Source organism: Pongo abelii, chromosome 21 (assembly GCF_028885655.2).
Source record: "Pongo abelii isolate AG06213 chromosome 21, NHGRI_mPonAbe1-v2.0_pri, whole genome shotgun sequence".
Taxonomy (NCBI): domain Eukaryota; kingdom Metazoa; phylum Chordata; class Mammalia; order Primates; family Hominidae; genus Pongo; species Pongo abelii.
Genome location: NC_072006.2, coordinates 49,941,712 through 49,965,947, shown reverse-complemented (window position 1 = coordinate 49,965,947; position 24,236 = coordinate 49,941,712). Strand labels below are relative to the sequence as shown.

At 38.8% G+C, this 24,236-nt stretch overlaps 1 protein-coding gene across 3 annotated transcripts in view; it reads left to right on the top strand.

Annotated features, from left to right (window-relative positions):
- Positions 1–9,119: 9,119 nt before the first annotated feature.
- WFDC11 (WAP four-disulfide core domain 11) overlaps positions 9,120–24,236 on the top strand; it is a 28,047-nt gene continuing 12,930 nt past the window's right edge. For 2 of the 3 annotated variants that reach the window (XM_024239118.2, XM_054541815.1), the window contains exons 1-2: positions 9,120–9,229; positions 12,222–12,303. The gene's annotated coding sequence lies outside the window, so the exon portion shown is untranslated. The remainder of the gene's footprint in view (positions 9,230–12,221; positions 12,304–24,236) is intronic. The other variant, XM_054541816.1, reaches the window with a different exon arrangement.

Genomic DNA, 24,236 nt, shown 5'->3' with positions numbered 1-24,236 from the left:
AAATTTTCTCTTCTCTGAGGCTAGCTTGACTTCTCTTTGTTCTGTGTTCCACTGTTACCTAAAGAGTGTCCTTAGTGCCTGCCTCACAGCCCAGCACAAGGATATGAGCTGCAGAGAGTGACAATACAAGAAAGGCTACTCTGTGGATGTGTCTCTGGTGCAAGAGCTGGTTGCCCTGTCCTGGAGAATTTTCCCAGGATGGGGAAAGCCATGTGCTTCTTAACCCTTCCCTGATATCTCAGGACTAAACTGGGAAGTGATGTCAACAAGATGGCAGAATAGATCTGGGATCACTCCCTGACACAAAAATAAAACGAAAAACTATTCAAAGACAAGAATGCCACCCTGAATACACCAGAACTTGAGAAGCGGAGAAACCCCCTAGGCTCATAGAATTGAGAGAAGCAGTGACAGGTAAGAGAAATGGTCATTTCATCCTGTTCCACCCTCTCTCCCAGGCCATCATAATACCACTCACAGAGAACTTCCCTAGACCCACAGTTGCTGAGATGAGAAGAAGGAATTGGAGGTGGATATTTGATCTTCCCACTTGTCTAGGAATCTTAATGGTAAGTCCACTCCAGTTTCATCCCACTAGAGAACCAAGAGGGCTGAACAACCTGGGGTGAATTGGGGACAAAGAGTAGGGCACTGATTGCAGCAACTGGCATGTGGATCTTGGTGGTTGTTCAGTGCTTTGATCAGTGGGGATGCCATATTGAAGAGACTGGGTGGGGCCAGAGTATTGTAGGGGACAAAATTTATGGGAAGGCCCAAATCCACAAACCCCAGGTGCACATGTGAAGCCTTTCCCTGGCCCAGAAACAACTAAAAGGTCAAGATTTTCAGTACCCACCTAAGTTTTTCCCACACTGAGAAACAATAGCAGGGCAGCAATATTGTTCCAGGGCATTTAAGCTGTGGTGCTCACTATAAGTTTTCCTTACACTGGGAAACAATGACAGGGCAATGAGTTAGGTCCAGTGAAATGTTTTTGTTCTGATGCTCACTATTAAGCCCTCTCTACAGTGTAAAGCAACAACAGGCCAGTGTTTAAGTTCTAATACTAAGAAGTAAAGGTCTAACACCATCAAAGAGCACCTGCAAAAACTGGAAGAGTTGGCAGTCGCCTCAAATATGCAGGCATCCATGTAAAGATACAAGGCTTGTGAAAACTCAGAAATATTCAATACCATCAAAAGAAATCAACAAAGCTCCAGGAATGGTCCAAGAAGAATTGAAGATTTATAGAAACAATGAAAAAAAAAAACCAAACAATAGAAATAGAAATGCTAGTAATAAAGAATAAAATAATTGAACTGAAAAAATCATTATAAAGCTTCAACAGCAGACTTGAGCAAACAGAGGAAGTAGCAAGCTTGAAGACAGAACATTTGAAATCACCAATCAGAGGAGCAAAAAGAAAAAAAAAAGAATGAAGAAGGTCTACAAGAATTATGGGACATCATCAGGCAAATTAACCTCTGCATAATTGGAATTCCTGGAGAAGACAAGAGAGAAAGGGCCCACAAAGCATATTTAAAGAAATAATGGATGAAAATTTCCCAAATCTGGAGAAAGATGACAGCATCCAGGTGCAGGAAGCTCAGAAGTCACCAATGAAATTCAACCCAAACAGGAAATCCATAAGGCATATAATAATAAAATTATCAAAAATCAAAGACAGAATACTCAAAGTAGCAAGAAAAAAGAAACATATTACATTAGATGAAGCCTCAATATGGCTTTCACAGAAACCCTGATGACCAGATGACAGTGAGATGTTATATTCAAAGTGCTGAAGGAAAAACCTGCTAACCCTCAAAAATCTACACTTCAAACATGAAGGAGAGATTAGAGACTTTCCCAAACAAACAAAAGCTGAGAGAATTCACCAACACTAGGCTTGTCTTACAAAAAATGCTAAAAGGACTGTTTCATGTGAGGGCCATATGTGCAAAGTGGCCCCCAAATGCTGAAGGAGCCAAGAAACCAAAAAACAACCAGAGAAATCCAGTTTGTCAGTAAAGTGTGTTTTTACTAGAGGAACTTACAGACAGCTATCCTATGTTCATGGACTGGAAGAATCAAAATTGGTAAAATGTCCATACTATCCAAAGTGATGTACAGATTCAATGCAATCCATATTAACATTCTAATGTCATTCTTCACAGAAATAGAAAGAAACAATCTGAAACTTCACATGGAACCACAGGAAACCCAGAATAGCCAAAGCCAACTTTACCAAAAAGAAAAAGATAGAGGCATCACACTGCTGGATTTCAAGATATATTACAAAGATATAGTAATAAAAACAGCATGCTATTGGCATAAAAACAGACACATCAACTGATGGAATAAGTTAGAGATTTCAGAAATAAGCCCATACATTTATGGTCAATTGATTTTCAACAAGGGCCTAAAGAACACACAATGGGGGAAAGGACAGTACCTTCAATAATTGATGTGGGCAAAACTATATCTATATGCAGAAGAATGAAAATGGACCCTTGTCTTACCTCTTATACAAGAATGAACTCAAAATGAATCATAGACTTAAATGTAAGACATGAAACCGTAAAAACTACTAGAAGAAAACAGTGGGAAAGCTTCATGACATTGGTCTTGGCAGTGATTTCTTGGATATGATCTCCCAAAGCACAAGCAACAAAAGCAAAAATAGAGAAATAATATTGTATTAAACTAAAAGCCTTCTGCCCAGCAAAGGAAACAACACAGTGAAGACATAACCCACATATTGGGAGAAACTATTTGAATGATAAATCAGATAAGGAGCTAATATCCAAAATATGTAAGAAACTCAAACTACTCAAAAACAAGAAAACAAATAACCCTATTTAAATGGGCAGAGGACTGAGTAGACATTTCTCAAAAGAAGACATACAAATGGCCAACAGATATATGAAAAAATGCTCAACATTTCTTTTTATTTATTTATTTTTACTTGTTGCTGACAAAGCTCAGATCAACATTTTTAATCATCAGAGAAATGCAAATAAAAACCACAATGAAATATTACTTCACGCCTGGTAGATTGGCTATTATCAACAGTATGAAAGATAAATGTTGGCAAGTATGTGGAGAAAAGGGAATCCTTGCACACTGTTGGTGGGAATGTAGATTGGTACAGCCATTTTGGAAAACAGCATGGAGGGTCCTCAGAAAATGAAAACTAGAATTATCATATGTTCCAGCAATCCCACTTCTGAGTATACATCCAAAGACATTGAAGTCAGCATGTCAAAAGATACCTGCACTCCAATGTTCACTGTAGCATTATTCACAATAGCCAAGATATGGAATCAACCTAGGTATTCATCATCAGATAAATGGATTAAAATGTGGTATATATAAACAATGGACTACTATTTAGCCTTAAAAAAGGAAATTCTGTTATTTGTCACAACACGGATGAACGTGGAGAACATTATAATAAGTGAAATAAGCCTGGCACAGAAAGGCAAATAATGCATAACCTCACTTATATGTGGACTCTAAAATTAAAGTCCAACTCACAGAAGTAGAGAGTGGAATGGTAGTTACCAGAAGCTGGAGGAGGGGGTGAACTGGGAAAGGGAATCTGTTGATGAAAGGATATAAATTTTTGATTAGACAGGAGAAATAAACTTTAGGGGTCTATTGCACAGAATGGTGATTATTATAAATAGGAACACATTATGTATTTTAAAATTACTAAAAGAGTAGATTTTAAATATTTTTACCACATTACAAAAGATAACTATGTCAGGTGATAGATTTGTTAATTAGCTTGATTTAATAATCCACAATGTAAACATGTGAAAACATCACCTTGTACCTCATAAATATATACCATTATTATTTGTCAATAAAAAATAAAATTTAAAGAAGGAATTGGTTGAACACACTGGCAAAAAAAGTTGGTACAACACAAAATTTCTCAAAAGTGTAGTAAATTTTAAAATTTACTAAAAATTAAATTAAAGTTTTAATTGCACGGTTCCTTTGTTCTCCACTTTGTGTACTATTACTACTAATTACTGATAATAAATCTACTTGAGAAGATGTTAAACCACATCATTTAGCTCACTTAATTCTAATAGGCAATGAGATATACTCTATTATTACAGGCATACCTCATTTTATTGTGCCTCTTAGATATTGCAGGTACAAATTGAAGATTTGTGGCAACCCTGCCTTGAACAAGTTTATCAGTGTTACTTTTTTTTATTTTTTATTTTTTTAGAGCAAGACAGAGTCTTGCTCTGTCACCCAGGCTGGAGTGCAGTGGCACAATCTCATCTCACTGCAAGCTCCGCCTCCCGGGTTCACACCATTCTCTTGCCTCAGCCTCCCAAGTAACTGGGACTACAGGTGCCTGCCACCACACCCGGCTAAATTTTTGTATTTTTAGTAGAGATGGGGTTTAACTGTGTTAGCCAGGATGGTCTCAACCTCCTGACCTTGTGATCCGCCCGTCTCGGCCTCCCAAAGTGCTGGGATTACAGGCATGAGCCACCGCGCCCAGGCTTCAGTGTCATTTTTTGAAAAGCATGTGAAAAGTTAGTGGCTCTGTGTCACATTTTGGTAATTTTCATAATATTTCAAACATTTTCATGATTATTATATGTGTTATTATGACCTATGATCAGTGATCCTTGATTGTAATTGTTTTGGGGCACTGTGCCCATATAAGATGATGAGCTTAATTGATAAATGTGTATGTTCTGACTGCTTCGCTGACCAGCTCTTCCCCTATCCCTCTCCCTCTTCTTGGGCCTTCGTATTCTCTGAGACCAACAATATTGAAATTAGACCAATTAATATCCCCGCAATGGTCTCCAAGTGTTCAAATGAAAGGAAGAGTCACACATCTCTCACTTTAAATCAAAAGCTAGGAATGATAAAGCTTAGTGAGGAAGCCATGTCGAAAGCTGAGACAGGCTGAAAACTAGGTCACTTGCATCAGTTAGCCAAGTTGGGAATGCAAAAAAAAAGTTCTTGAATGAAATCAAAAAGGGCTACTCCAGTGAACACATGAATGATAAGAGGAAAAATAGCCTTTTGCTGATAAGAAGAAAGTTTTAGTGGTCTGAATAGAACGTCAAACCATCCACAACATTCTCTTAAGGTAAAGCTTAATCCAGAGAAAGACTATAACTCTCTTCAATTCTATTGAGGCTGAGAGGTGAGGAAGCTGCAGAAGAAAAGTTAGCAGTGGTTGGTTCATGAGGTTAAGAAAGAAGCCATCCTCATAAAATAAAAGAGCAAGGTGAAGCAGCAAGCAATGATGTAGTAACTGCAGCAAGTTACCCAGAAGATCTAGTTAAGATAAGCGATGAAGGTGTCTACGCTAAACAACAGATGTTCAATGTGGAGGAAGAAGCCTTCTATTGGAAGAAGATGCCATCTAAGACTTTCATAGCTAGAGAGCACAGGACAACTCTTTTGTTAGGGGCTGGTGCAGCTGGTGACCTTAAGTTGAAGCCAATGCTCATCTACCATTCTGAAAATCCCCAGGCCCTTCAGAATTATACAAAATATATTCTGCCTGCACTCTATAAATCATCCAAGCCTGGATGATAGCACATCTATTTATATGATGATTTATATTAAATCCATGTTCAAAACCTACTGCTCAGCAAAGAGATTTCCTTTCAAAATATTACTGCACATTGACAATGTGCCTGGTCATTCATGAGCTCTCATGGAGATGTACAAGAAGATTAATGTTGTTTTCATGCTCACTAACACAACATCCATTCTTCAGCTCCTAGAACAAGGGGCAATTTTGACTTTCAAGTCTTATTGTTTAAAAAATACATTTTATAAGGCCATAGATGCCATAGATAGTGATTTTGCTGATGGATCTTGGCAAAGTAAGTTGAAAACCTTCTGGAAATAATCCACCATTCTAGATGAACATTCATGATTGGCAGGAGGAGGTCAAAATATCAACACTAAAAGAAGTTTGGGAGAAATTGATTCCAACTCTCATGAATCACTTTGAAGGGTGTAAGACCTCAGTGGAGTAAGTAACCTCAGCTGTGGTGGAAATAAGAGAACTAGAGTTAAAGTTGAGCCCGAAGATGTGATTGAATTCCTGGAATCTCATGATAAAACTTGAATGGATGAGCAAAGAATGTGGTTTATTGAGATGGAAACTTTCCTAGTAAGCATGCTGAGGAAGAAAATGAATTGTTGAAATGACAACAAATGATTTAGAATATCACATAAACTTAGTTGATAAAGCAATGAGAGGATTTGAGAGGATTGACTCTAATTTTGAAAGAAGTTCTACTGTGGGCAAAATGCTATCAGACAACATTGCATGCTACTGCACAATTGTTCGTGAAGGCCAGTCAATCAATGTGGCAAACTTCATTGTCTTATTTTAAGAAATTTCTACAGCTACCCTAACTTTCAGCAGCTACCACCCTGATGAGTCAGCAGCCATCAACACTGAGGCAAGGCCTTCTATTAACAAGAAGATTTTGACTTGCTGAAGGTTCAGGTAATTGTTAACATTTTCAGCAATAAAGTATTTTTCTTCTCTTTTTTGCCTTGCCAACTTTTAGGTTCAAGGGGTACATGTGCAGGTTTGTTAGATGGATAAATTGTGTGTTGTGGGAGTTTGGTGTACAGATAATTTTGTCATCCAGGTAATAAGCATAATCCATGATAGGTAGTTTTTCAATCCGACTCTCCTACCAACTTCCACCCTAAAATAGGTCTCAGTGTCTAGTGTTCCCTTCTTTGTGCCTGTGTGTACTCAATGGTTAGCTCACACTTATGTGAGAATGTGTGGTATTTGATTTTCTGTTCCTGCTTAATTTGCTTAGGACAATGGCCTCCAGCTCCATCCATGTTGCTGCAAAGGCCATGATCTCATTTTAAAAAATAGTTATGTAGTATTCCATGGTGTATACATACCACATGTTCTTTATCCAGTCCACCATTGATGGGCACCCTAGGTTGATTCCATGTCTTTGCTATTGCGAACAGTGCTGTGATGAACATATCCAGGCATATGTCTTTGTGGTAGAACAATTTCTATTCCCTTGGGTATATACTTAGTAATGGAATTGCTGGGTCAAATGGTAGTTCTATTTTAAGTTCTCAGAGAAATCTCCAGACTGCTTTTCACAGTGGCTGAGATAATTTACACCACCAGCTGTGTACAAGCATTCCCTTTTCTCCCACCAGCCATTCTGACTGGTGTGAGATAGTATCCATTGTGGTTTTGAATTGCATTTCCCTAATGATTAGTGATACTGAGCATTTTTATCATATGCTTTTTGGCCACATGTATGTCTTCTTTTGAGAAGGATCTGTTCATGTCCTTTACCCATTAAGAATTTTTTTTGTTTTTTGCTTGTTGATTTAAATTCTTTATAGATTCTGGATATTAGATCTTTGTTGGATGCATAGTTTGCAAATATTTTCTCCCATTCTGTAGGTTGTGTTTTACTCTGTTGATAGTTTCTTTTCCAGTGCAGAAGCTCTTTAGTTTAATTAGGTCCCACTTGTCAATTTTTGTTTTGGTTGCAATTGCTTGTAGAGTTTTTATCATGAAGTCTTTGCCTGGGCCAATGTCCAGAATGGTATTTTCTAGATTTTCTTCTAGGGTCTTTATAGCTTTAGATTTTACATTTATGTCTTTAATCCATCTTGTGTTGATTTTTGTATACAGTGAAAAGTGGGGGTCCAGTTTCATTCTTCTGCATATGGTTAGCCAGTTATGCCAGTAACATTTATTGAATACGAAGTCCTTTTCCCATTGCTTGTTTTTGTCAGCTTTGTTGAAGATCAGATGGTTGTAGGTGTGTAGCTTTATTTCTGGGTTCTCTATTCTGTTTCATTTGTTAATGATTCTGATTTTGTACCAGTACCATGCTGTTTTAGTTACTGTAGGCTTGCAGTATAGTTTGAAGTCTGAATGCCTCCAGCTTTTGTCTTTTTGCTTAGAATTGTTTTGGCTATCCAGGCCCTTTTTGCTTCCAAATGAATTTTCAAATGGCTTTTTCTGATTCTGTGAAAAATGTTGTTGGTTGTTTGTATATAGGAATAACATTGAATCCGTAAATTGTTTTGGGCAGTATGACTATTTTAACAATATTGACCCTTCCTATCCATGAGCATAGAATGTTTTTCTGTTTATTTGTGTTGTCTCTGATACAGTGTTTTATAATTCTCATTGTAAAGATCTTTCACCTCCCTGGTTAGCTGTATTCCTAGGTATTTTATTCTTATTGTGGCTATTGTGAATGGGATTGCATTCTTGATTTGACTCTCAGCTTGGACATATTTCTATGCATTTCATACGAGTGAAATGCTGCTAGAAATGCTGCTGATTTTTGTACATTGATTTTGTATCTTGAACTTTTGCTGAAGTGGTTTATCAGATCTAGAAGCTTTTGGGCAGAGACTACAGGGTTTTCTAGGCTTATATTGTCTGTGAATATTGTCTGTCAAACATAGTTTGACTTCCTTTCTTCCTATTTAGATGACTTTTATTTCTTTCTCATGCATGATTGCTCTGGCTAGGACTTCAATACTATATTGAGTAGGAGTGGCAAGAGTGGGCATCCTTGTCTTGTTCTGCTTCTCAAGAATGCTTCCAGCTTTTGTCAATTCAGTATGATGTTGGCTGTGGGACTGTCAGAGATGACTGTTACTATTTTGTGATATGTACCTTTGATGTCTGGTTTGTTGAGGGTTTTTAACATGAAAAGATGTTAAATTTTATCAAAAGCCTCTTCTGCATCTATTAAGATGATCTTTTTTTAACGTTTGGTTTATGTGATGAATTGCATATATTGATTTGCATATGTTGAATCAACCTTGCTTCCCAGGGATAAAGCCTACTTGATTGTGGTGAATTCATTTTTTGCGGGGGGTTGGGGGGCGGGTATTGCAGGGAGCTCCCAACAGGAAACAATGTGGTGGATTAGCTTTTTGGTATACTGCTGGATTTGGTTTGCTAGTATTTTGTTTAGGATTTTTGCATCTATGTTCATCAGTGATATTGGTCTGAAGTTTTCTTTTTCTGTTGTGTCGCTGCCAGGTTTTGATGTCAGAATGATGCTGACTTCATAGAATGAATTAGGGAGGAGTCCCTCCTCCTCAGTTTTTTGGAATAATTTTGGTAGGATTGGCACCAGCTCTTCTTTATATGTCTGGTAGAATTTGGCTGTGAATCCATCTGGTCCAGGGCCTTTTCTGGTTGGTAAGTTTTTAATTACTGATTAAATTTTGGTACTTGTTATTGGTCTGTTCAATTTCATCCTGGTTTAATCTTGGGAGTTTGTATGATTCCAAGAGGTTATCAATTTTGTGTAGGTTTTCTAGTTTGTGTGCATAGTGGTGTTTGTAATAGTCTCTGATTTTTGTTTGTATTTTTATGGGGTCAGTGGTAATATCCCCTTTGTTATTTTCGATTGTGTTTATCTGGATTTTCTCTTTCTTTATTAGTCTAACTAGTGGTCTACCAGTCTTATTTATTCTTAAAAGAACCAACTTTTGGTTTCATGGATGTTTTGTATGGTTTCCCTTATCTCCATTTTGTTCAGTTCAGCTCTAATTTTGGTTATTTCTTTTCTTCTACTAGCTTTGGGGTTGGTTTGCTCTTGTTTTTCAAGTTCCTGTAGGTATGATGTTAGGTTAATTGGAGATATTTCTAACTTTTTGATGTGGGCATTTAGTGCTATAAACTTTCCTCTCAACACTGCTTTAATTGTGTCCCAGAGATTTTGGCATGTTGTATCTTTGTTCTTATTAGTTTCAAAAAACTTCTTGATTTCTGTCTTAATTTTGTTGTTTACCAAAAAGTCATTCAGGAACGGGAGCATGTACTAACAAGCACATGTAAGTGTGTGGTTTTGAGAGCTCTTGGTATTGATTTCTATCAATAAAGTATTTTTGGATTAAGATATGTACACTGTTTTTATACATAATGCTGTCACACACTTAGTAGATTACAGTATAGTGTAAACATATCTTTTATATGCACTGAGAAACCAAAATATTTGTTTGACTCACTTTATTAGGGTGGCCTGGAATGGAATCTGTAATATCTTTGAGGTATGCCTGTACTATAATTTTTCCATGTGATTAAATGGAGTTTTCCAGAAGTGAAATGAGTTACCCAAGGTCATGGAGTTAGCAAATTATAAACATGGTTTTTTAATTTTAATTTTAATTTTTTAGTATCTGCCTCTGTAAAGATGGGTTTTAAGTTTACATCAGATGAGTGTAAGGCCTGTGATTGTGGCACTAGACAACTGCGAATAGTCAATAGCCTGCTGGCTCCTCCGACTTACTATCTGAATCCTCTGAATGTCTATGTCAGGGTCAAGATGAAGGAAATGGTCTGACATTTTCAGACCATTTCTTTGTTGGTGCAAGTATAGCCTAAACATCGTGAAGAGAGAATTGGTAATATTTATGCACAGACTGAATTATGTGTATTTCTACTTTTATTGGCTTCCCCAAGGAATAAATAAATAAATACTGAAGAATTTAGTTATAATTATGTAACTAATAGTGAATTTCTACAATAGGGAAAAACTGGAACCACCAAGCTTGTCAACAACTGGTGATTAATTGGCAGAGTAATCTACCAATCTATGAAATTTTTGAAAATATTTAGGAATACAGGAAAATATTTATTGTAAATGTTAAACTTAAAAATAGTCACAGGATTATCCACTATATAAAAACATATATGTATATAAGAAAAAGTCTACTAGAATATATGCACAAATGTTAGCATAGGTTGACAAGATTAACAATTATTTTTAAATTTAATTGTCATTTTCATATTTTTACAAAATTTATGCACTAAGCATGAGTTGCTCTTTTATTAGTACAAGAGCAAAAAATGACATCCTGAAAAGAAACCTGTTTCTTTTTTTCCTACGGAGAGAAGTAAATGATATAAAGTGATGAGGGGTCCCAGGAAGAGGACAAGGCCAAGAGTATGTTGTAAAGTGGGAAGAGGCAAGGAAATAGAACTAGAGAAGAAAATGTTAGGACAATCCACAGGCTTTGCTTCTCTCCCACTTTCTCATCCCAACCAAACAACTCTGGGAATATTCCTAGACCCAGTCAAGACTTACTCAGAGCCTCTCACAGTCAGCTCAGCTCCTGAAATTTCCCTTCCCATTATGCCCCTCTGCTAGCACTGTAAGTGTATCTAGAGAGAGTGCTCTTGGTGATGGGAATAAGCCCAAGATGTATTGTGGCTCTGAGGCCCAGGAAAAGCTGTGGGCTTCACCATCTGGCATACCTGGCCCTGAATTCACTTCCTTTCAAATCTTGTTTCTACCACTTATTGGCTGTGTGGCCTTGGGCAAGTTGCTTAGCTCCTTGATACTTCAGTTTCTGCATCTGCAAAATATAAATATTTAGCACTAAACTCACTGGGTCACTGAGAGTATTGGTTAATACATGCTAAATATTTGACTCGTAGTGAATTTGGTGTTCAACTGGGTGATTCTGAATATTTCCATAAGTGTTTTATTGGTTTATTTAACAAACCATACATAGCACTGCTTATATGCCAGACATTGGGTCTCAGTGTTTAACACAAAATAACTCATGGAATCCTCCCAAAAATCCTATGAAGAAAGTACTGCTATTCTCACTTTAAAAATGAGGAAATTGAGGCACAGAGATGATTAGTGACTTTCCTAGAGTAAGTGGGAGGTAGGATTTTAGTATAGTTTAAGTCTATATATTTAAAATCTACATGTTATGTGACATTTTCCAAGCCCTCTTTGAAGAGATCTCTCCTTTCCTCACAAAAGTCACAAGAGATTGCTGATAAGGTGGTGTTAGGCTGATGCTAGCAATGGAGAAGTTAATATAAAGATGGATGAGACTTTATGAAGGTCCTCACACAATGTTAGAAAAAAATAGATATGTAGATCCTCCTTCCACCCACAATCACCCAGACTTGTGTCTGAGTGTCCACAATCAGCCAGACTTGTGTGTGTGTTAGGGGAGGAGAGGATTCTGCAGGTCCACAGTGTTCTGTCTCTATCTATATTGCCTGCAGCAAAAAGAAGAAAGTACTCCTTGAATAGGAATTCAGGGACAATGTTCTATATGTACCCAACTTATGGTTTGGGACAGAACTTACAGATCTGCCACAACCAGAAGCATGACTAAGATCTGCATAATTGATTGGTTTTGCTCACCACCTACTCACTGTATAGGGGCTCCATGGTTCCTAGAGGCAAGGAAGAAGAGCCACCAGCCAAATAGGTTTCAGCACCTCCAACTCCAACATCTTCAAAGGTAGGTGGGGGTCAGTGTCCTGGGGCTGGAAATGTGAGCCTGTAAAGCTTTCACCTTTGTCTTGCTTGGATGGGTTCCCTGCCCAAATCATGCCCCTGCATCATGCCAACACTATCCCTCTATGGAATAAATTATTGTTTATGTTGTTCAAATGGAGAAACTGAGACAGAGAAAGATAACATGGATAGACATTGTGTGCCTCCATATATGATATCCTGAGAAGGACACAGCATCATCTACATGCTATTTCCATCGAGAATACATAACTTATATCTAATCTTAAGAAAATCTCAGATAAACCCCAATTGAGGACTATTCAGTTCAAAGAAAAGGTTGGCTGTATTCTTCCAAAATTTGAATTTCATAAAAGAAAAAGAACATTATTGAGTGAAGTAATAAAATTTAATACTCATGATAGAATAGATAAAAGTATGTTTGATCAAGGTTAAATTTAACAAAGTTGATAACTGTAGTATGATCATGTAAGATAAGGCTCAGGTTGTTAAGAAATACTCATGGAGGAGGCAGCTCCAAGATAGCCGAATAGGAAAAGCTCTGGTCTGCAGCTCCCTGCGTGATCAACGCAGGAGATTGGGTGATTTCTGCATTTCCAACTGTGGTACCTCGTTCATCTCACTGGGACTCGTTGGACAGTGGGTGCAACCCATGGAGGGTGAGCCGAAGCAGGATGGGGCGTTGCCTCACCTGGGAAGGGCAAGGGGTCAGGGGATTTCCCTTTACTAGCCAAGGGAAGCCATGACAGATGGTACCTGGAAAATCAGGACACTCCCACCCAAATACTGTGCTTTTCCCAAGGTCTTAGCAACTGGCAGACAAAGAGATTCTCTCCCGGGCCTGGCTTGGCAGGTCCCACACCCACAGAGCCTTGCTCACTGCTAGTGCAGCAGTCTGAGATCGAAATGCGAGGTGGCAGCCTGGCTAGGGGAGGGGTGTCCATCATTGCTGAGGCTTGAGTAGGTAAACAAAGCGGCTGGGAAGCTCAAATTAGGTAGAGCCCATCATAGCTCAGCAAGGCCTAGGCCTCTATAGTCACCACCTCTGTGGGCAGGGCATATCTAAACAAAAGGCAACAGACAACTTCTGCAGACCTAAATGTCCCTGTCTGACAGCTCTGAAGAGAGCAGTGGTTCTCCCAGCATGGCGTTTGAGCTCTGAGAACAGACAGACTGCCTCCTCAAGTGGGTCCCTGACCCCTGTGTAGCCTAACTGGGAGTCACTTCCCAGTAGGGGCCGACAGACACCTCATATGGCCGAGTGCCCTTCTGGGACAAAGCTTCCAGAGGAAGGATCAGGCAGCAATATTTGCTGTTCTGCAGCCTCTGCTGGTGATACCCAGGCAAACAGGGTCTAGAATGGACCTCCAGCAAACTCCAACAGACCTGCAGCTGAGGGACCTATTAGAAGGAAAACTAACAAACAGAAAGGAATAGCATCAATGTCAACAAAAAGGACATCTACACCAAAACCCCATCTCTAGGTCACCAACATCAAAGACAAAAGGTAGATAAAACCACAAAGATGGGGAGAAACCAGAGCAGAAAAGCTTAAAATTCTAAAAACCAGAGCACCTCTTCTCCTCCAAAGGATTGCAGCTCCTCGGCAGCAATGGAACAAAGCTGGACAGAGAATGACTTTGAGGAGTTGGCAGAAGTAGACTTCAGAAGGTCTATAATAACAAACTTCTCTGAGCTAAAGGAGGATGTTTGAACCCATCACAAGGAAGCTAAAAACCATGAGAAAAAGTTAGATGAATGGCTAACCAAAATAAACAGTGTAGAAAAGACCTTAAATGACTTGATGGAGATGAAATCCATGGCACAAGAACTTCGTGATGCATGCACAAGCTTCAATAGCCGATGCAATCAAGTGGAAGAAAGGGTATCAGTGATTGAAGATCAAATTAATGAAATAAAGTGAGAAGACAAGGTTAGAGAAAAAAGAGTAAAAAGAAATGAACAAAGCCTCCAAGAAATATGGGACTATGTGAAAAGACCAAATCTGCGTTTGATTGGTGTACCTGAAAGTGATAAGGAGAATGGAACCAAGTTGGAAAACACTCTGCAGGATGTTATCCAGGAGAATTTCTGCAACCTAGCAAGGAGGCCAACATTCAAATTCAGGAAATACAGAGAACATCACAAAGACACTCCTCGAGAAGAGCAACCCCAAGACACATAATTGTTAGATTCACTAAAGTTGAAATCAAGAAAAAAATGTTAAAGGCAGCCAGAGAGAAGGGTCGGGTTACCCACAAAGGGAAGCCCATCAGACTAACAGCAGATCTCTAGGCAGAAACCCTGCAAGCCAGAAGAGAGTGGGAGCCAATAAACAACATTCTTAAAGAAAAGAATTTTCAACCCAGAATCTCATATCCAGCCACACTAAGCTTCATAAGTGAAGGATAAATAAAATACTTTACAGACAAGCAAATGCTGAGAGATTTTGTCACCAGCAGGCCTGCCCTAAAAGAGCTCTTGAAGGAAGCACTAAACATGGAAAGGAACAACTGGTACCAGCCACTGCAAAAACGTGCCAAATTGTAAAGACCATCAAGGCTAGGAAGAAACTGCATCAACTAACGAGCAAAATAACCAGCTAACATCATAATGACAGGATCAAATTCACACACAACAATATTAACCTTAAATGCAAATGGGCTAAATGCCCCAATTAAAAGATGCAGACTGGCAAATTGGATAAAGAGTTAAGACTCATCAGTGTGCTGTATTCAGGAGACCCATCTCATGTGCAGAGACACACATAGGCTCAAAATAAAGGGACAGAGGAAGATCTACTAAGCAAATGGAAAGCAAAAAAAAGCAGGGGTCACAATTCTAGTCTCTGATAAAACAGACTTTAAGTCAACAAAGATCAAAAGAGACAAAGAAGGCCATTACATAACGGTAAAGGGATCAATTCAACAAGAAGAGCTAACTATCCTAAATACATATGCACCCAATACAGGAGCACCTAGATTCATAAAGCAAGTCCTTAGAGACCGGCAAAGAGACTTAGACTCCTACACAATAATAATGGGAGACTTTAACACCCCCACCATCAATATTAGACAGGTCGAGACAGAAGGTTAACAAGGATATCCAGGACTTGAACTCAGCTCTGCATCAAGCAGACCTAATAGACATCTACAAAACTCTCCACCCCAAATCGACAATATACATTCTTCTCAGCACCACATCGCACTTATTCTAAAATTGATCACATAATTGGAAGTAAAGCACTCCTCAGCAAATGTAAAAGACCAGAAATCACAACAAACTGTCTCTCAGACCACAGTGCAATCAAATTAGAACTCAAGATTAAGAAACTCACTCAAAACCACACAACTACATGGAAACTGAACAACCTGCTCCTGAATGACTACTGGGTAAATAACAAAATGAAGGCAGAAATAAAGATGTTCTTTGAAACCAATGAGAACAAAGACACATCGTACCAGAATCTGAGACACATTTATTAAAGCAGTGCATAGAGGGAAATTTATAGCACTAAATGCCCACAAGAGAAAGCAGGAAAGGTCTAAAATCAACACCCTAACATCACGATTAAAATAACTAGAGAAGCAAGAGCAAACAAATTCAAAAGCTAGCAGAAGGCAAGAAATAACTAAGATCAGAGAAGAACTGAAAGAGTTAGAGACACAAAAAACACTTCAAGAAATCAATAAATCCAGGAGCTGGTTTTTTGAAAAGATTAACAAAATTGATAGACCACTAGCATTGTGACTAATAAAGAAAAAAAGAGAGAAGAATCAAATAGATGCAATAAAAAATGATAAAGGGGGGATATCACCACCAATCCCACAGAAATATGAACTACCATCAGAGAATACTAGAAACACCTCTATGCAAATAAACTAGAAAATGTAGAAGAAATGGATAAATTCCTGGACACATATACCCTCCCAAGTCTAAACCAGGAAGAAGTTCAATCTCTGAATATACCAATAACAGGCTCTGAAATTGAGGCAATAATTAATAGCCTACGAACCAAAAAAAGTCCAGGACCAGACAGATTCACAGCCGAATTCTACCAGAGGTACAAAGAGGAGCTGGTACCATTCCTTCTGAAATTACTCCAATCAATAGAAAGAGAGGGAATCCTCCCTAACTCATTTTATGAGGCCAGCATCATCCTGATACCAAAGCCTGGCAGTGACACCACAATATAAGATAATTTTAGACCAATATCCCTGATGAACATCGATGCAAAAATCCTCAATAAAACACTGGCAAACTGAATCCAGCAGCACATCAAAAAGCTTATCCACAATGATCAAGTGGGCTTCATCCCTGGGATGCAAGGCTGGTTCAACATTCACAAATCAATAAATGTAATCCATCACATAAACAGAACCAACAACAAAAACCACATGATTATTTCAATAGATGTAGAAAAGGCCTTCAACAAAATTCAACAGCCCTTCATGCTAAAAAGTCTCAATAAACTAAGTATTGATGGAAGGTATCTCAAAATAACAAGAGCTATTTATGACAAACCCACAGCCAATATCATACTGAATGGGCAAAAACTGGAAGTATTCCCTTTGAAAACTGGCACAAGACAGGGATGCCCTCTCTCACCACTCCTATTCAACATAATGTTGGAGGTTCTGGCCAGGGCAATCAGGCAAGAGAAAGAAATAAAGGGTATTCAGTTAGGAAAAGAGGAAGTCAAATTGTCCCTGTTTGCAGATGAAATGATTGTATATTTAGAAAACCCTATCATCTCAGCCCCAAATCTCCTTAAGCTGATAAGCAAGTTTGGCAAAGTCTCAGGATACAAAATCAATGTGCAAAAATCACAAGCATTCCTATACACCAATAACAGACAGAGAGTCAAATCATGAGTGAACTCCCATTCACAATTGCTTCAAAAAGAATAAAATACCTAGGAATCCAACTTACAAGGGATGTGAAGGGCCTCTTCAAGGAGAACTACAAACCACTGCTCAATGAAATAAAAGAGGATACAAACAAATGGAAGAACATTCCATGCTCATGGATAGGAAGAATCAACATCGTGAAAATGGCCATACTGCCCAAGGTAATTTATAGATTCAATGCCATCCCCATCAAGTTACCAATGACTTTCTTCACAAAATTGGAAAAAACTACTTTAAAGTTCATATGGAACCAAAAAAGGGCCCGCATTGCCAAGTCAATCCTAAGCCAAAAGAACAAAGCTGGAGGCATCACGCTACCTGACTTCAAACTATACTATAAGGCTATAGTAACCAAAATAGCATGGTACTGGTACCAAAACAGATATACAGACCAATGGAACAGAACAGAGGGCTCAGAAATAACACCACACATCTGCAACCATCTGATCTTTGACAAACCTGACAAAAACAAGCAATGGGGAAAGGATTCCCTATTTAATAAATGGTGCTGGGAAAACTGGCTAGCCATATGCAGAAAGCTGAAACTGGATCCCTTCCTTACACCTTATACAAAAATTAATTCAAGATGGATTAAAGACTTAAATGTTAGACCTGAAACCATAAAAACCTTAGAAGGAAACCTAGGCAATACCATTCAGGACATAGGCATGGGCAAGCACTTCATGACTAAAACACCAAAAGCAATGGCAACAAAAGCCAAATAGACAAGCGGGATCTAATTAATCTAAAGAGCTTCTGCACAGCAAAGGAAACTACCATCAGAGTGAACAGGCAACCTACAGAATGGGAGAAAATGTTTGCAATCTACTCATCTGACAAAGGGCTAATATCCAGAATCTACAAAGAACCCAAAGAAATTTACAAGAAAAAAAACAACCCCATCAAAAAATGGGCAAAGGATATGAACAGACACTTCTCAAAAGAAGACATTTATGCAGCCAGCAGACACATGAAAAAATGCTCATCAGCACTGGTCATCAGGGAAATGGAAATCAAAACCACAATGAGATACCATCTCACGCTACTTAGAATGGAGATCATTAAAATGTCAGGAAACAACAGATGCTGGAAAGGATGAGGAGAAATAGGAACACTTTTACACTGTTGGTGGGACTGTAAACTAGTTCAACCATTGTGGAAGTCAGTGTGGTGATTCCTCAAGGATCTAGAACTAGAAGTGCCATTTGACCCAGCAATCCCATTACTAGGTATATACCCAAAGGATCATAAATCATGCTGCTATAAAGACACATGCACACGTATGTTTATTGTGGCATTATTCACAATAGCAAAGACTTGGAACCAACCCAAATGTCCATCAATGATAGACTGGATTAAGAAAATGTGGCACATATACACCATGGAGTACTATGCAGCCATAAAAAAGGATGAGTTCATGTCCTTTGTAGGGACATGGATGAAGCTGGAAACCGTCATTCTCAGCAAACTAACACAAGGACAGAAAACCAAACACTGCACGTTCTCACTCATAGGTGGGAATTGAACAATGAGAACATGAGGAGACAGGGCAGTGAACATCACACACTGGGGCCTGTTGAGGGGTCAGGAGCTGGGGGAGGGATAGCATTAGGAGAAATACCTAATGTAAATCACGAGTTGATGGGTGCAGCAAACCAACATGGCACATGTATACCTGTGTATCAAAGCAGCACGTTGTGCACATGTACCCTAGAACTTAAAGTATTAAAAAAAAAAAAACTCATGAAAGTACTTAAAAATGAGGGCCATGATAAATAAAACTTACTCTCAAATTGTTCAAAAAATATGAGAGAGAGGGAGGGAGAGAGGGAAAGGAAATAGGTGAATCTCGGTAAATGGTATGCAGATGATCTTTGTACTATTCTTACCCCTGTAAGTTTGAAATTATTTCCAAGTAATATCTTAAAGTGAGTTAAAAGCAACCCATTTTATGGCCCATGTGCCTCAATGTTTTTATTTTTCTGTTTTATAATTTTTCATATGTGCCAAGAGGAGAATAAATTTAGTCTTTCTCAAAAGCTTTGTACCTTTTAAAATGTCTGTAGGTACTAGTCCTAATTTTGAGCCTTTGAAGGGATTTCAACTGATTCATGTATATTTTCTTCTGCTTGGTTGAAAACATTGAAGCAAAAATGGGACTTTCAGGGAAAATTGGTTACTTGCAGGGAAGGGACAAAATCTCTCCCGTGATGGTGCAATTCATAGTATCCAGACTTCTCCTTTGTATCTGTTTCTCTCCTCTTTTTGTTTGGATTCAGGAGAGTGAAGGAGCAGGCTGGGAGTGAGAGAGGAGAGAAGAAAAAACTGATAAATTTTTTTTTGAACGGTACTTAACCCTCACTTTCCAAGCCCCAACTCCCACCACCAATGAGCTACCTGAAATAATAGCCAGCACTTATTTTGCATTTTCTGTGTTCCAGGTCCTAGACTCTTAAAAAATTTATTTTGTTTTCCTTTACACCAATCTGTATATAGCATATTATATCTTTCTTTTACATACCTTATTTATTGCCTCTCCCTTGCCTATAAAGCGAACTTTATGAGGGCAGGGATTTTTGTCAGCTTTGTCCTCTACTCTATCCTCAATGCTTATAATAGTGCCAGGCTTATAGTAGTCATTTAATATTTGTGTGATGAATGAATTTAGGACAGATGAATGAAGGCTGGAACCTCACTCAATCAGCAGAATTAATTCCAAGTAGGTTAAATAGTTGAAAGTTTTAAGAAGACCACTACAAAGTCAATGAAATTAAATAACTTCCACCCCTCTGGAGGAGGAAAGAGAGTTTAATAATAATAATAGTAATAGCCAACATTTATTTGCATGATCTGTGTGCCAGGCCCTATGTTCAGGGCTTCATGTATTCACAATGTGAATGTGATACTAATATAACTCTCATATTATATATTGGAAACTGAGGCCCTAAACTAAATGTGTTGGGATTGGGATTCATTTGGGCCCAAGTCTCTCTGATTCTAGTGTTCAGGTTTTGTTCTCTGTCTCATGCTATGCCAACAATTTTGTGTGGTGACAAATGAGGGATAATTTCTCTCTTATAGTAAGACAACATGTGTATTCTGTTGGTAAAATAAACCAATCCTGGTGGAGAAAAAGATAGAAACAACTACCCAGATTATAAAATAGACAGTATACTTTACCTAGAATCTACAAATTTTAGATCTACAAATTTGTGATCTGAAGTTAATAATGAATTTAACAAAATTCCAATTGAAAGAATATTATCAATGACACTTTTTTTCTAAAGAGAAGAAATTACAAACATTCAGCTGTTTTATGATGAATAGGAAATTTTTAATTTTTCTTGAGACAGAGTCTGGCTCTGTTGCCCAGGCTGGAGTGCAGTGGAGCGATCTCGGCTCACTGCAAGCTCTGCCTCCCGGGTTCACGCCATTCTTCTGCTTCAGCCTCCTGAGTAGCTGGGACTACAGGCGCCCGCCACCATGCCCGGCTAATTTTTTATATTTTTTAGTAGAGACGGGGTTTCACCATGTTAGCCAGGATGGTCTTGATCTCCTGACCTCGTGATCCACCCACCTCCGCCTCCCAGTGTTAGGATTACAGGCGTGAGCCACCGCTCCCTGCCTGGAAAACATTAATGATATATGTATTAGCATATTCAAAAAATGTTCATGGAGGGTGTTACTGGTAAGATGCTAAAAGGTTTGTACTTTGGCCCTTTTAAATTTATTCAGAGAGGCTAGTTCTTTTCCTGCTTCTGTATGAGAGCTTGGGTATAGAGCTTGACTTTCTAGTATTCTTGGGATGCAGGGATGATTAAGCATATAAAAAAATCAATCAACATGATATACTACATTAATAGGATAAAGGGGAAAAATTACATGATCATCTCAACAGATGCAGAAAAAGCATTTGACAAAATTCAACACCCTTTCATGATTTAAAAAACTCTCAACAAATTAGGTATAGAAAGAAGTTACTTCAACACAAAGGCCATATATGACAGGCCCAAGCTAACATCATACTCAATGGTGAAAGATTGGAAGGTTTTTCTCTAAGATCAGCAACAAGACAAGGATGTCCCCTCTTGTCACTTCTAGTCAACATAGTACTGGAAATTCTAGCAGAGCGTTCAAGCAAAAAAAAAAAAAAAAAGAAGAGGCACATAAATCAGGAAGGAAGAAGTAAAATAATCTCTGATGACACAATTTTACATGTAGAAAACCTAAGGACACTACAAAACTGCTATAACTAATAAACAATTCGGTAAAATTGAAGGATATAAAATTAACATACAAAAATCAATTGTGTTTCTATATACTAACAAAGAGTTATCTGAGAAGGAAATTAAAAATATCTCATTTGCATTACCATGAAACACAATAAAATACTTAGGAATAAACTTAACTGTGGAGGTAAAAGTCTTGTACACTAAAAACTATAAAACATTGATAAAAGAAGATTTAAAAGACAGACATAAAGACACCCATGTTCATAAATGAAAGAATTAATATTATTAGAATGTCGATACTACTCAAAACTTCCTAAAGATTCAAAGCAATCCCCATCAAAACTTCAATGTCAGTTTTTACAGAAATAGAAAAACAATTTTAAAATTCATATAGAACCACACAACACCCTGAATAGCCAAAGTGATTTTCAGTAAGAAGAACAAAGCTAGAGGTATCACACTTCTTGAATTTAAAATATATTATAGGGATAAGATGGCAGATGGGAGGCAGGACTGGATTTTAGCTCGACTTGGACAGACAGAGCAGTGTGTGGAGGCTTGCATCCTGAATTTTAGCTCCAGAATGACTGCAGGAATAAATCAGGAATCCCGAGAGGACCCACAGAACCTCTGAAGGAAGCAGACTGCTCCTGCAGGACCCAGGAGACACCCCAAATACTGTGATTGCCCAAACTGTGGAAGTGGAAAAGAGTGATCCTCTGTCCCTGAACACACATCCCCACTGGGGAAATTGAAGGTCTAGTTTGCAGAAGAAGATTCCAACCTTACCTGAAGCTGAATCAATTTAGAGAGCCGAGTGAAATACAGGGGTAGAGGAAGCAGCAGGAAAGGCCCTAGGAGTTCACTAGGTCCCCAAGCAGGCCATTCCTGCCTGGCACCACAGCGATCCTGTGGGAGGGTGGCCAAAGGCATGGGGAAAATGCCACAGGGAGAAGGAAGTCACCAGTTGAACTTTGTAACAATTTGAACCAGTTGAGAAGCCTTCTGGCTAGAGCTTGAGGGAGGGCGCGAATCTGGCGTGCAGACTCTACAAGTGGAGGAAGAACTAAAGCCCTTTTCTTTTGCAGCTTGGAGGCAGGTAGCCTGGGGCAAGTTCTCAGTCCTGTTTGCCCACTGCCTGAAAACAGACTGGGTGCTGTTGGAGGGGGCACAGTGGGAGTGAGATCAGCCCTTCGGTTTGCATGGGAGCTGAATAAGGCCTGTGACTGCCAGCTTTCCTCCACTTCCATGACAACCTGTATGACTCAGCAGAGGCAGCCATAATTCTCCTTGGTACCCAACTCCATTTACCTGGGAACCTCAAACCAATCCCCCACAGCAGCTGCAGCAAGACCCACCCAAGGAAAGTCTGAGCTCAGACATGCCTAACCCTGATGGTTCTTCCCTACCCATCCTGGTAGCTGAAGACACAGGGCACATACTCTTGGGAGTTATAGGGCCCTACACACCACCGGTTCCTCTTCATACTACCACAGCTGATGCTCTCTGGAAAGTGCCACCTCCCGGCAGGAGGCCAACCAGCATAAAAATAGAGCATTAAACCACCAAAGCTAAGAACGCTTACAGAGTCCATTTTACCCCTCTGCCACCTCCACTGGAACAGGTGCTGGCATCCATAGCTAAGAGACCAATAGATGGTTCACATCGCAGGACTCTGTGCAGACAACTCCTAGTACCAGCCCAGAGCCTGGTAGACTTGCTGGGTGGCTATTCACAGAAGAGAGATAACAATCACTACAGCTCAGCTCTCAGGAAGCCGTATCCATAAGAAAAGGGGAAGAGTACTACATCAAGGGAACACCCGGTGGGACAAAAGAATCTGAACAATAGCTTTCAGCCCTAGACCTTCCTTCTGACAGAGCCTACCTAAATGAGAAGGAACCAGAAAACCAACTCTGGTAATATGATGAAGAAAGGCTCTTTAACACCCCCCCCCCAAAATCACACTAGCTAATCAGCAATGGATCCAAATCAAGAAGAAATCCCTGATTTACCTGAAAAAGAATTCAGGAGGTTAGTTATCAAGCTAATCAGAAAGGCACCAGAGAAAGGTGAAACCCAATGCAAGGAAATAAAAAAAAAAGAAACAAGAAGTGAAAGGAGAAATATTCAAGGAAATAGAAAGCATAAAGAAAGAACAATAAAAACTTCAGGAAACATTGGACACACTTATAGAAATGCAAAATGCTCTGGAAAGTCTCAGCAATAGAATTGAACTAGAAAGAAATTCAGAGCTTGAAGACAAGGTTTAATTAATCCAATCCAACAAAGACAAAGAAAAAAGAATAAGAAAATATGAACAAAGCCTCCAAGAAATCTGGGATTATGTTAAATAACCAAACCTAAAATAATCAGTGTTCCTGAGGAAGAAGAGAAATCTAAGTTTGGAAAACATATTTGGGGGAATAATTGAGGAAAACTTCCCCAGCCTTGCTAGAGACCTGGACATCCAAACACAAGAAGCACAAAGAACACCTGGGAAATTAATCACAAAAAGATCATTGCCACATTGTCATCAGGTTATCTAAAGTTAAGATGAAGGAAAGAATCTTAAGAGCTGTGAGACAAAAGCACCAGGTAGCCTATATAAGAAAACTTATCAGATTAACAGGAGATTTCTCAGTAGAAACCCTACAAGCTAGAAGGGATTGGGGCCCTATCTTCAGCCTCCTCAAATAAAACAATTATCAGCCAAGAATTTTGTATCCAGTGAAACTAAGCATCATATATGAAGGAAAGACAGTCTTTTTCAGACA